The sequence below is a fragment of the Lagenorhynchus albirostris genome, chromosome 9 (assembly GCF_949774975.1).
Source record: "Lagenorhynchus albirostris chromosome 9, mLagAlb1.1, whole genome shotgun sequence".
NCBI classification, from domain to species: Eukaryota; Metazoa; Chordata; class Mammalia; order Artiodactyla; family Delphinidae; genus Lagenorhynchus; species Lagenorhynchus albirostris.
In genome coordinates, this window is record NC_083103.1 from 77,863,892 (window position 1) to 77,878,052 (window position 14,161).

Sequence of the window (14,161 nt, forward strand, 5' to 3'; positions counted from 1 at the left end):
CACCTGTCTTCTGTATAAATTTGACCCATGAAATTTTAAATTTAACACACTTTATTTGCCAGAATCAAATTGCTACTTAGACATGTCTTCTCAGTTTAAAAATTTGGGGAGCATTATTCAGGACATATTTTATCTTAACATAATTTTTAAAAAATTTGAAATGCATGGAAAAGTACGTAAAAGATACAAATACTCAAATCACTATTAAGCAAACATTTTGTAACAGTCTCCAAAGTCATAGAGGGGAATGATGGGAGGAGTGGCAAGTGGAAATGCTCTGCTGTGATTGGGTCGGTGGCCATCGTAAAGCCCGTGCTCCACTCCCTCACCTTCCAGGTACATTAGTGGAGCCCTGAGAATTCCCTCTTCAAGTCTCCCTTTAATCAGATTATTTCTTTTCTTAGTGGTCAACATCACTTGAATTCCTCTTGAATTACATGAAAAAATATTAAACAAAAAAAAACTTCAGGCATGGGCTTGCCTGTTCATCTACCATACTTACCATGCTTCACGTTCTGTAGTTGCAGGTTTCTCCAAAGCTGGCCTTCAACTTGGAAATCACTTTCTCCACTCTTTCTCTTCCAATCACCCTGACACTGGCTGCTGACCAGCCACCACTTGGGCTAGTTTGGTCCTCAGCACACATAATGGTTATGCTACATATAGCAATTAAAGACCCATGACCTAGAGATTCTAGTCCATTTACTTCAATTTTCCTGAAGATGAAACTGAAGCCAAGACAACAGGTTCACTTATTTCTCCAAGGCTCACACAGCCAGTTAATAGTAGTCCTGACTCCCAGTCCAGTGCTTTTTGTGTCATATCACACTACCTATTCATTTTGTCATTATATAGAATACACATTTCTTGAGAGAGCACGTGGCTTTTTTACTATAAAAAGTCATGGGAAACTCCCCAAATATGCTGGAGCTGAAAAATATAATAGAGGTCTTTGGCCTCCTTAGGTAGGTTTATTCCAGGTATTTTATTCTTTTTGTTGCAGCGGTAAATGGAAGTGTTTCCTTAATTTCTCTTTCAGATTTTTCATAATTAGTGTATAGGAATGCAAGTGATTTCTGTGCATTAACTTTGTATCCTGCTACTTTACCAAATTCATTGATTAGCTCTAGTAGTTTTCTGTTAGCATCTTTAGGATTCTCTATGTATAGTATTATGTCATCTGCAAACAGTGACAGTTTCATTTCTTTTCCGATTTGGATTCCTTTTATTTCTTTTTATTCTCTGATTGCTGTGGCTAAAACTTCCAAAACTATGTTGAATAAGTGGTGAGAGTGGGCCACCTTGTCTTGTTCCTGAACTTAGTGGAGATGGTTTGAGTTTTTCACCATTGAGAACGATGTTGGCTGTGGGTTTGTCATATATGTCCTTTATTATGTTGACGTAAGTTCCCTCTATGCCTACTTTCTGGAGAGTTTTTGTCATAAATGGGTGTTGAATTTTGCCAAAAGCTTTTCCTGCATCTATTGAGATGATCATATGGGTTTTCTCCTTCAATTTGTTAATATGGTTTATCACATTAATTTATTTGCATATAGTGAAGAATCCTTGCATTCCTGGGATAAAATCCACTCGATCATGGTGTATGATCCTTTTAATGTGCTGTTGGATTCTGTTTGTTAGTATTTTGTTGAGGTTTTTGCATCTATGTTCATCAGTGATATTGGCTTGTAGTTTTCTTTTTTTGTGACATCTTTGGTTTTGGTATCAGGGTGCTGGTGGCCTCTTAGAGTGTGTTTGGGAGTGTTCCTCCCTCTGCTATATTTTGGAATAGTTTGAGAAGGATAGGTGTTAGCTCTTCTTTAAATGTTTGATAGAATTTCCCTGTGAAACCATCTGGTCCTGGGCTTTTGTTTGTTGGAAGGTTTTTAATCATAATTTCAATATCAGTGCTTGTGATTGGTCTGTTTATATTTTCTATTTCTTCCTGGTTCAGTCTCATAAGGTTGTGCTTTTCTAAGAATTTGTCCATTTCTTCCAGGTTGTCCATTGTATTGGCATATAGTTGCTTGTAGTAATCTCTCATGATCCTTTGTATTTCTGCAGTGTCAGTTGTTACTTCTCCTCTTCATTTCTAATTCTGTTGATTTGAGTCTTTTCCCTTTTTTTCTTGATGAGTCTGGCTAATGGTTTATCAATTTTGTTTATTTTCTCAAAGACTAGCTTTTAGTTTTATTGATCTTTGCTATTGTTTCCTTCATTTCTTTTTCATTTATTTCTGATCTGATTTTTATGATTTCTTTCCTTCTGCTAACTTTGGGGATTTTTTTCTTCTTTCCTCTAATAGCTTTAGGTGTAAGGTTAGGTTTTTTATTTCAGATTTTTCTTATTTCTTGAGTTAGGATTTTCTTGCTATAAACTTCCCTCCTAGAACTGCTTTTGCTGCATCCCATAGGTTTTGGGTCATCGTGTTTTCATTGTCATATGTTTCTAAGTATTTTTTTATTTCCTCTTTGATTTCTTCAGTGATCTCTTGGTTATTTAGTAGCATATTGTTTAGCCTCTATGTTTTTTGTGTTTTTTACAGTTTATTTTCCTGTAACTGATATCTAGTCTCATAGCGTTGTGGTTGGAAAAGATACTTGATACGATTTCAATTTTCTTAAATTTACCAAGGCTTGATTTGTGACCCAAGGTATGATCTATCCTGGAGAATGTTCCATGAGCACTTGAGAAGAAAGTGTATTCTGTTGGTTTTGGATGGGATGTCCTATAAATATCAATTAAGTCTATCTTGTTTAATGTGTCATTTAAAGCTTGTGTTTCCTTATTTATTTTCATTTTTGTTGATCTGTCCATTGGTGAAAGTGGGGTGTTAAAGTCCCCTACTATGATTGTGTTACTGTTGATTTCCCCTTTTATGGCTGTTAGCAATTGCCTTATGTATTGAGGTGCTCCTATGTTGGGTGCATAAATATTTACAATTGTTATATATTCTTCTTGGATTGATCCCTTGATCATTATGTAGTGTCCTTTGTCTCTTGTAATAGTCTTTATTTTAAAGTTTATTTTGTCTGATATGAGTATTGCTACTCCAGCTTTCTTTTGATCTCCATTTGCATGGAATATCTTTTTCCATCCCCTCACTTTCAATCTGTATGTGTTACTAGGTCTCAAGTGGGTCTCTTGTAGACAGCATATATATGGATCTTGTTTTTGTATCCATTCAGCAAGCCTCTGTCTTTTGGTTGGAGCATTTAATCTATTTACATTTAAGGTAATTATTGATATGTGTGTTCCTATTACCATTTTCGTAACTGTTTTGGGTTTGTTTTTGTAGATCTTTTCCTTCTCTTGTATTTCCTGCCTAGAGAAGTTCCTTTTGCACTTGTTGTAAAGCTGGTTTAGTGGTGCCGAATTCTCTTAGCTTTTACTTGTTTGTAAAGATTTTAATTTCTCTGTCGAATCTGAATGAGATCCTTGCTGGGTAGAGTAATCTTGGTTGTAGGTTTTTCCCTTTCATCACTTTAAGTATGTCCTGCCAGTCCCTTCTGGCTTGCAGAGTTTCTGCTGAAAGATCAGCTGTTAACCTTATGGAGATTCCCTTGTGTGTTATTTGCTGCTTTTCCCTTGCTGCTTTTAATTTTTTTCTTTGTATTTAATTTTTGATAGTTTGATTAATATGTGTCTTGGTGTGTTTCTCCTTGGATTTATGTTGTATGGGACTCTCTGCACTTCCTGAACTTGACTATTTCCTTTCTCATATTAGGGAAGTTTTCAACTGTAATCTCTTCAAATATTTTCTCAGACTCTTTCTTTTTCTCTTCCTCTGGGGACTCCTGTAATTAGAATGTTGGCGTGTTTAATGTTGTCTCAGAGGTATCTGAGACTGTCCTCTATTCTTTTCATTCTTTTTTTCTTTATTCTGGTCTGTGGTAGTTATTTCCAGTATTTTATCTTCCAAGTCACTTGTCTGTTCTTCTGCTTCAGTTATTCTGCTATTGATTCCTTCTAGAGAATTTTTAATTTCAGTTATTGTGTTGTTTATCATAGTTTGTTTGCTCTTTAGTTCTTCTAGGTCCTTGTTAAACATTTCTTGTATTTTTCCATTCTATTTCCAAGGTTTTGTATCATCTTTACTATCATTACTCTGAATTCACTTTCAAGTAGATTGCCTAGTTCCTCTTCATTTGTTTGGTCTGGTGTGTTTTTACCTTGATCCTTCATCTGCTGTGTATTTCTGTCTTCTCATTTTGCTTAACTTACTGTGTTTGGGGTCTCCTTGTCACAGGCTTCAGGTTCGTAGTTCCCATTGTTTTTGGTGTCTGCCCCCAGTGGCTAAGTTTGGTTCAGTGCGTTGTGTAGGCTTCCTGGTGGAGGGGACTAGCGCCTGTGTTCTGGGGGATGAGGCTGGAACTTGTCTTTCTGGTAGGCAGGACCAAGTCTGGTGGTGTCTTTTGGGGTGTCTGTGCACTTGTTATGATTTTAGGCGGCCTCTCTGCTAATTGGTGGGGTTGTGTTCCTGTCTTGTTAGTTGTTTGTCATGGGGTGTCCAGCACTGGAGCTTTCTGGTTGGAGTGGAGCTGGGTCTTAGCATTGAGACGTATATCTCTGAGAGAGGTGTTACTGATTGATATTATGTGGGGCCAGGAGGTCTCTGGTGATCCAATGTCCTGAACTCTGCTCTTCCAACTCTGAGGCTCAGACTTGACACCTGGCTGGAGCACCAAGCCCCTGTCAGCCACACAGTTCAGAAGAAAAGGGAGAATAAAAATAAATGAAGAAAATAAAGTTATTAAGATAAAAAATTTAAAAATACTATTAAAGTTAAAAAATAATAAAAAAAATAAAAAGAAGAGAGCAACCAAACCAGTAAACAAATCTACCAATGATAATAAGTTCTAAATACTAAACTAAGATAAACATAAAACCGGAAACAAATCAGTTGCAGTCAGCAAACCCCAAGTCTACATTTTCTCCCAAAGTCCACTGCCTCAATTTGGGGATGATTCATTGTCTATTGAGGTATTCCACAGATGCAGGATACATCAAGTTGCTTGTGGAAATATAATCTGCTTCTCCTGAGGCTACACGGAGAAATTTCCCTTTCTCTTCTCTGTTTGCACAGCTCCTGGGGTTCAGCTTTGGATTTGGCCCCGCCTGTGTGTGTAGGTCACCTGAGGGTGTCTGTTCCCCGCCCAGAGAGGGTGAGGTTAAAGTAGCAGCTGATTCGGAGGCTCTGGCTCACTCAGGCCAGGTGGAGGGAGGGGTACCGAATGCGGGGTGAGCCTGCGGCGGCAGAGGCCTGCATGAAGTTGCAACAGCCTGAGGCATGCTGTGTGTTCTCCCGGGGAAGTGGTGCCTGGATCACTGGACCCTGGCAGTGGCGGGCTGCACAGGCTCACGGGAGGGGAGGTGTGGATAGTGACCTGTGCTCGCACACAGGCTTCTTGGTGGCTGCAGCAGCAGCATTAGCATTTTTTGCCCGTCTCTGGTGTCCACGCTGATAGCCATGGCTCGCGCCTGCCTCTGAAACTCATTTAGGCGGTGCTCTGAATCTCCTCTCTTCGCGCACCCTGAAACAATGGTCTCTTGCCTCTTCGGCAGGTCCAGAATTTTTCCCGGACTCCCTCCCGGCTAGCTGTGGCGCACTAGTCCCCTTCAGGCTGTGTTCATGCAGCCAACCCCAGTCCTCTCCCTGGGATCTGACCTCCAAAGCCAGAGCCTCAGCTCCCAGCCCCCACCCACCCTGGCGGGTGAGCAGACAAGCCTCTCGGGCTGGTGAGTGCTGGTCGGCACTGACCCTCTGTGCGGGAATCCCTCTGCTTTGTCCTCTGCACCCCTATTGCTGCGCTCTCCTCTGTGGCTCCGAAGCTTCCCCCCACCCTGCCCACCCCCCATCTCCACCAGTGAAGGGCCTTCCTAGTGTGTGGAAACTTTTCCTCCTTCACATCTCCATCCCAGAAGTGCAGGTCCCATCCCTATTCTTTTGTTTCTGTTTTTGCTTTTTTCTTTTGCCCTACCCAGGTACATGGGTAGTTTCTTGCCTTTTGGGAAGTCTGAGGTCTTCTGCCAGCGTTCAGTAGGTGTTCTGTAGGAGTTGTTTCACATGTAGATGTATTTTTGATGCATTTGTGGGAAGGAAGGTGATCTCCACGTCTTAAGCCTCTGCCTTCTTGAAGGTCCTTCCAAGGCTATACTATTTTAAATTCCCACCAGCAATGTATGAGGATTTCTATTTCTACACGTTCTTATCAACATTTGTTATGTTCTGTTAAATTTTTTAAAATTATAACCATCCTAGTAGGTGTGAAGTAGTATCTCATTATGGTTTTAATTTGTATTTCTAGTGAGTAGTGACTCATGTTGAGCATCTTTTCATGTGCTTGTTATCCATTTGTAAATCTTTGGATAAATGTCTATTCAAGTCTTCTACCCATTTTAAGAAATTGGGTTGTTTGTCATTTTGCTGTTGAGTTGTAAGAATTCCTTATATATTCTGGTTGCTAAGCCCTTATCAGATATATGATTTGCAAGTATTTTCTCCCTTTCTGTAGGCCGTCTTTTCACTCTTTTGATAATGTACTTTGATGTACAAAGTTCCTAGTTTTGATGAAGTCCAATTTATCTATTTTTTCTTTGGTTGTTCATGCTTTCACTGTTGTATCTAAGAATCTACCATGAAGTCCAAAGTCTTGATTATTTATGCCTATGTTTTCTTCTAAGAGTTTTATGGTTTTAGCTCTTATATTTAGGTCACTGACCTTCATGCTTTATTTTTGATAGTTTCCCTTTTTATACCTTTAATTTTCCCCTGCTGTACTGTGATTTTCTGCTTTGGTGTTCTGATCACACTGACTGAACTTGTTTTCATGTTAAAGGAGTCAGTTTCCTTTTGTGTCATAGTGACAAAGTATTTAACCTCTCTGTGCTTCAGATTCCTTATCTAAAAATGGAGATAGTACCTTTTTCTTTGGATTGTGTTGGCAATTAAATGAGAGGATTAAGTGTATAAAAGACATAGCAGTATTTATGGAGCATGGTGTGGTAAGAGTTCTATAAATGCTAGCTAGTATTGTTGTCATTGTCGTTATAGGTTAGGGGTTTTATATATTGTAATGCCCTTTTTCTTTCACCTCTATAAACATAGCATGGTGATCAGATTAAGTATAAAAGAAAAACAGGAGGTTTAAATAGTTTTGTTCTAGAAGTTTTACTGATGCTGATAATGCCAATGTCTTCTGAGACACAAGGAAGTAACTACTTTAAATATTACAATGTGGTGTATTACAGTAACCAAAGAAATCTTATCATAGATGTTACTTACTTTTTAAACAAGAAAAGCATTTGTGGTACTTATCAATAAAATTTTTGGGTGGAGAATATGAGCAAAAAACCAGAAAGGCACAAAGAAGAAAAAGGCACAAAGATTGAAATAGAGTAAGTCAGATGTTAGGACTAGTGACACAAATTTAATTTTTAAATGCATGGAAACAGTTCACATTCAGGAGAAGATGGGTTTATACAGAGGAAAGGAAGGCAGTGAAATACCTTAATGGATGCAGCTGATGATACATACAGCCCTCCCATTCCATCTGAGTGAGAGGCGATCGAACAAAGTGACATTTAAGCCTGTTCTGAGTGGAGTGTGAGCTGCTGCAACAATGTTGCCTCTCATTGCAGCGCCCCCCTCAACCTGCAGCCCCATGCATCAGCTGATGGAAAGTTCTAGAATTGGGAAACAGGAGGAAGAAGTAGCACACAGAGGGAAGGGAAGTGAGAAGAAAGTGAAAGACAGGATGAGCTGAGTGACCACAGTCTCTGCTTAGGTTCCATTCTTCTTGAAGATTCCTTCCTCTACCACCAAAGGGAGAAAGTGAAAACAAAACCATTTACTCTTCCTTTCTGTCTATCCCTTTCTTTCCTCTCAAACCGTAACCTGCAATGATCTAGACTGTGTGTAACCAAGCCCACCTCCCTTGCTTGCAAGAGGAAGGGCAGGGAAACTTCTGAATGGAGCTAGACATTTTTTCCATCAGTGCCAATTTTTACAAGTTATACCTCAGGAAGGAAGGGAAGCGATTGTCCTTGTCTCAGCCCAATCCTGAAGTAGGATATAACTTTGTGTGCTTGACCTCCTCCAGATGGACTTGCAAGCAGCAGTTTTGTGTAACAGATTTGACTGAAGAGTAAGGGGTAAGGAAAGGAGAAAGTAATTCTCCTTACCCAGCACGGTACCATAGATAATTTAAAATTTAGTGATAAGCTTCCCTGTTCTAAAAAAAAAACCTGTCACTATCTAGATCTGCCTCCTGCCCTGCTGCTGGGCCTTTTCTATTTCTACTGGTTTCCAACCCTAAACTTTTGCTTTATTATTGTTTTTAATTAGGGACCCATTAGTAATCCTTATCATGCAAGCACTCCCTTTCTATTACCAAACAGCTCATCAAGGTATTTTTCTCAACAAAGGCAGTTATTTTTCTAGGGGGACTCTATGCCTACTGGTAAAACAAAAACTTAGCTCCTCAGCTACATCAGATTACATGACCTACACTTTGTAGAAGTAATTCATATTCATGTCTATATTGCTTTTTGTGGTTTTAAAAAAAGAGGGAGAAGCTAATAATTTACTTCAAATTGTATCTATAACTGCCACGGCAATTAATCACTCTGGGAATATTTACTGTACTCTGTTCCCTCTTCTCCCATATTTTGATTGACATTGAAAACAACTGGGTTGTTTTAGAGACAAAACAGTTATTGGGACTTTTTATTGTGTGTGTGTGTTTTCTAAGGGCATAAGATTTTCTTTAATGTATCAAAGAGGAACACAGATTTTAAAAGGTAACAAGTATCATTTAAAATCATTAAAAGAATCAAGATCAAAAAGAAGTCACAGAATCCAAATAGTTATCAAGGAATAGAACACAAAATAAAGGTCAAGGAATAGAACATGTATAAGTAAGGAAAATTATATATTATAGCCTAGTTATATATCATTTCTATTATAATATATAACTAAGTGACAAATGATAACAAAGCTTGCAAAATTCAAAGGTCTCTATTATAGAAAGAAAACTATAAAGCTAGATTAAAGTAAGAACTAAGACATAAGACTACTAAGAACCTATAACTAATTATAATGAAGAGTAATTTAGAAGATTTCCCATGAAAAAATAGAGGCAAAATGAAAATTTTGATAAACATAAATACAATACTATATTTTAAACCCTTACATCTAATCCTCCTTCCCTGCCTGACTCTCTCTCACATACACAACTAACAAATGCTGGAAACAGTGCAGCCAAGCAGGAACCTCATTACAACTGGTAGACATGAAAGCAGTGAAAACCCCTTTTAATAAATGTGTGCAGTGGAAAAGAACCCCAAATTACTTATGTCTAAAGGAAGCTCTCACAAAGTTATACTACTCAAAGAAACTAAAGACTTCTTAAATCAAAACACTTTTTAAAGCAACATTAGTAGCAAAATTGGTCATTTCTACATCCTGGAAACAAAGGATAATGCTATCTATTTTTTTTTAAAAATTGAAGTATACTTGATTTACAATATTAAATCAAGTTAGTGTTAGTTTCAGGTGTACAGCATAATAATTCAGTATTTTTGCCGATTATGCTCCATTGTAGGTTATTACAAGATAATGGCTATAATTCCCTGTGCTATATAGTATATCCTTGTTGCTTATCTATTTTATATACAGTAGTTTGTATCTGGTAATCCCATACTCCTAATTTGTCCCTCCTCCCTTCCCTTTCCTCTTTGGTAACCACAAGTTTGTTTTTTATATCTATGAATGTTTCAGTTTTGTGTATACATTCATTTGTATTATTTTTTAGATTCCACATATAAGAGATAACATACAGTATTTGTCTTTGTCTGACTTATTTCACTGAGCATAATATTCTCTAGGTCCATCCAAGTTGCTGCAAGTGGCAGTATTTAATTCTTTTTTATGGCTGAGTAATATTCCATTATATATAAAGTAATATTCCATGTGTATATACCATGTCTTCTTAATCCAGTCATCTGTTGATGGGCTCTTGGGTTGCTTCCATGTCTTGGCTATCATAAATAGTGCTGCTGTGAACATTGGGGTGCAAGTATATTTTCGAATTAGTGTTTTCATTTTTTTTCCAGATAGCTAACCAAGAGTATTTCTACTTTTAGTTTTTTGAGGAACCTCCATACTGTTTACCATAGTGACTGCATCACTTTACATTCCCACCAACAGTGTATAAGGATTCCCTTTTCTCCACATCCTTCCAACATTTGTTATTTGTAGACTTTTTGATGATAGCCATTGTGACAGGTGTGAGGTGATACCTCATTGTGGTTTTGATTTACATTTCTCTGATAATTAGTGATGTTAAGCATCTTTTCATATGCCTGTTGGCCATCTGTATATCTCCTTTGGAGAAGTGTCTATTCAGGTCTTCTACCCATTGTTTGACATGGTTGTTTGTTCTTTTGATGTTGAGTTGTAAGAGCTGTTTCAATGTTTTGGATATTAACCCCTTATCAGTCATATTATTTGCAAATATTTTCTCCCATTCCGTAGGTTGTCTTTTCATTTTGTCGATGGTTTCCTTTGCTGTGCAAAAACTTCTAAGTTTAATTAGGTCCTATTTGTTTATTTTTGCTTTTGTTTCCTTTGCTTTAGGAGACAGATCCAGGAACATATTTCTACAATTTATATCAAAGAGTGTTCCATCTATGTTTTCAACCAGGAGTTTTAGGGATTCAGGTCTTACATTTAGGGCTTTAATCCATTTTGAGTTTATTTTTGTATATGGTGTTAGAGAATGTTCTAATTTCATTCTTTTACATGTTGCTGTCCAGTTTCCCCAGCACCACTTATTGAAGAGACTCTCTTTTCTCCATTGTATATTATTACCCCCTTTGTCACAGATTAATAGACCATTAGTATGTGGGTTTATTTCTGGGCCTTCTATTCTGCTCCATTGATCTATGTGTCTATTTTTGTGCCAGTACTGTACTGTTTTGAATACTGTAACTTTGTAGTATAATCTGAAGTCAGGGAGCATGATACCTCCAGCTTTGGTTTTTGTTTGTTTGTTTTCCTTAAGATAGCTTTGGGAATTCAGGGTCTTTTGTGGTTCCATATAAGTTTTAGGATTATTTGTTCTAGTTCTATGTAAAGTGTAATGGGTATTTTGATAGGAATTGCATTAAATCTGTAGATTACCTTGGGTAGTATGGTCATTTTAAGAATATTAAGTCTTCCAATACAAGAACATGGTAAATCTTTCCATCTGTTTTTGTCATCTTCAGTTTCTTTCATCAGTGTCTTACAGTTTTCTGAGTATAGGTCTTTTGCCTCCTTAGGTAGGTTTATTCCTAGGTATTTTATTCTTTTCAATGCAATTTTAAATTGGATTATTTCCTTAATTTCTCTTTCTGATAGTTCATTGTTAGTGTATAGAAATGCAACAGATTTCTATATATTAATTTTGTATCCTGCAATTTACTGAATTCACTGATGAGCTCTAGTAGTTTTTTAGCGATGTCTTTAGGATTTTCTATGTATAGTATCATGTTATCTGCAAACAGTGACAGTTTTACTTCTGGCTTTCCAGTTTGGAAGTGCCGTTTATTTTTGTACTTTATAATATAATCATAATAGCAAACATTATTTTAAAGTTTACCATGTACTCAGCTCTAAGTGTTTTACATATTGTTAAGTCCTCAAAACAACCCTGTGGTAGGTACTATTATTATCATCCCCTTTTATTGATGAAGAACCTGAGGTGTAGAGTTTAAGTAACTTACCCAGTATCACACAGCTATTAAGTGGCAGAAACAGGCAGTCTGTCGTCTTCATCACTGTGTAACACTGCCTGTATCATGGGATGAAATATTGTTTCATAAATTATTTCAAGGTCATTTCCTGCCTCAATAGGACTACAAGGTCCTTGAGAGCAGGAACTTGTCTTTTTTTGCTGTGTGCTCCACTTTGCGTGTCCTCCAAGTACTTTTCTCTTTTCATATTTGCCTTAAAAAAACTTTTTAGTTTAAAATAATTTTAGATTTGTAGAAAGTTTTCAAAGATGAAACAAGGAGTTCCTAAATACCCTTTACTCAGCTTCCTCCAATATTAACATCTTATATAACCATGATTCATTTATCAAAATGAAATTAACATTGGAATATCACTTAACTAATTTACAGACTTTATTTAGATTTCACCAGTTTTTGCAGTAATGTTCTTTTCTGTTCCAGGGTCCAATTCTGTATACCAAATTGCATTTGGAGTCCTTTCTTTTCTTTCTTTAAATCAGCAAATAAGCAAGAGAGGAAAGCTGACTATATGAGCCAATTTGATAATGATATCAAATAGCCTAACTCTAAATACTCAGAATTTTTAACCACCAGTTTCTCTTCCTTGGTTTTCAATGATACCAATAATTTTCTGTTTTTTAAATTAGGGCAGTATGACACACAAAAGTCAACATTTAAAAATAAGTGGGTTTTTGTTGTATTCAAATAAGGAGAAAATTCAAATTGAGTGTGTAATTCTTGTAATTACATTGAACTCCATTCCCCTAAAAGCTCTGTTATTAATAAAGCTACTATTTGTTGAGTGTTTATTACTATTTAGTAAGTGCTTTACATGGGATTTTGCTGTTAATCATCACATCAATGCTGAAAGATAATTATAGTGCAAATATGTTACTCTCTGTCTGCTTGGAAATTTTTCCTTTAGTGAACTGTCTCTCCCCAAACTTAAGTAATTCTTCATGTGCTTTCACTGGCCTCCACACCCTTTTCCAAGGTTTGGATACAATGATTAGTCGAATGGGCAGGTATCCCAGAAGTACCAGTGAGAACCTTTTCCGGGTTTGATGCAGACAACTGCTGAGAAAGGGAACATTTTTGTTGTTCTTTTTTTGGAACATGAGCTATATAAACCATGGAAGCTTGGAGCATCTAGCAGCCATCTTGCCACCACGTGGAGAAAAATTGTCTGAGAATAAAACTATGCAGAGGTTGGTCTTCAGATTTTCAGTCATATCATTTGATTCCTTGGGTGCAAACAGAGCTGAAGAGATTTCCACTACTTGAATTTCCCAATTATGCAAGTCAATGAAATTCCCCATGTATTTGTTTGTTTGTTTTTGATTGTGATTGTTTGGGATGGTTTTCTGATGCTTTCAACCAAGTAATTCAGAAGGTATTATTATTTATATTTTAGCTTCAAATTTACATAGATATTAAATGGTAGAGCTGGGAATAAAATCCAGGTCCACCTGTCTGTGAAGCCCATAGTACTTTCAATATTCCATGCTGCCTTTCATTCATTAATTTGGACATTGAGTCATTCATTCTACAGACATATATAGAGTGTTTGTCTCATGCCAGGCACTCTGCTAGGTACTAGTGCTATAGAAACATATGACAGATTTTTTATTTTTATATCTTTATTGGAGTATAATTGCTTTACAATGTTGTGTTAGTTTCTGCTGTACAACAAAGTGAATCAGCTATATGTATACATATATCCCCATATCCCCTCCCTCTTGAGCCTCCCTCGCACCCTCCCTTTCCCACCCCTCTAGGTCATCACAAAGCATCCAGCTGATCTCCCTGTGCTAGGCAGCAGCTTCCCTCTAGCTATCCATTTTACATTTGGTAGTGTATATATGTCGATGCCATGCTCTCACTTCATCCCAGCTTCGCCTTCCGGCCCTGTGTCCTCAAGTCCGTTCTCTATGTCTGTGTCCTTATTCCTGCCTTGCCACTAGGTTTATCAGTACCATTGTTTTAGATTCCATGTATGTGTATTAGCATACGGTATTTTTCTCTTTCTGACTTACTTCACTCTGTATGACAGATACTAGGTCCATCCACCTCACTACAAATAACTCAGTTTCGTTCCTTTTTATGGCTAATATTCCACTGTATATATGTGCCACATCTTCTTTATCCATTCATCTGTTGATGCACACTTAGGTTGCTTCCATATCTTGGCTATTGTAAATAATGCTGCAATGAACATTGTGGTATGTGTAACTTTTTGAATTATGGTTTTCTCAGGGTATATGTCCAGTAATAGGATAGCTGAGTCATATGGTAGTTTTATTTTTAGTTTTTTAAGGACCCTCCATACTGTTCTCCATAGTGGCTGTATCAATTTACATTCCCATCAACAGTGCAAGAGGGT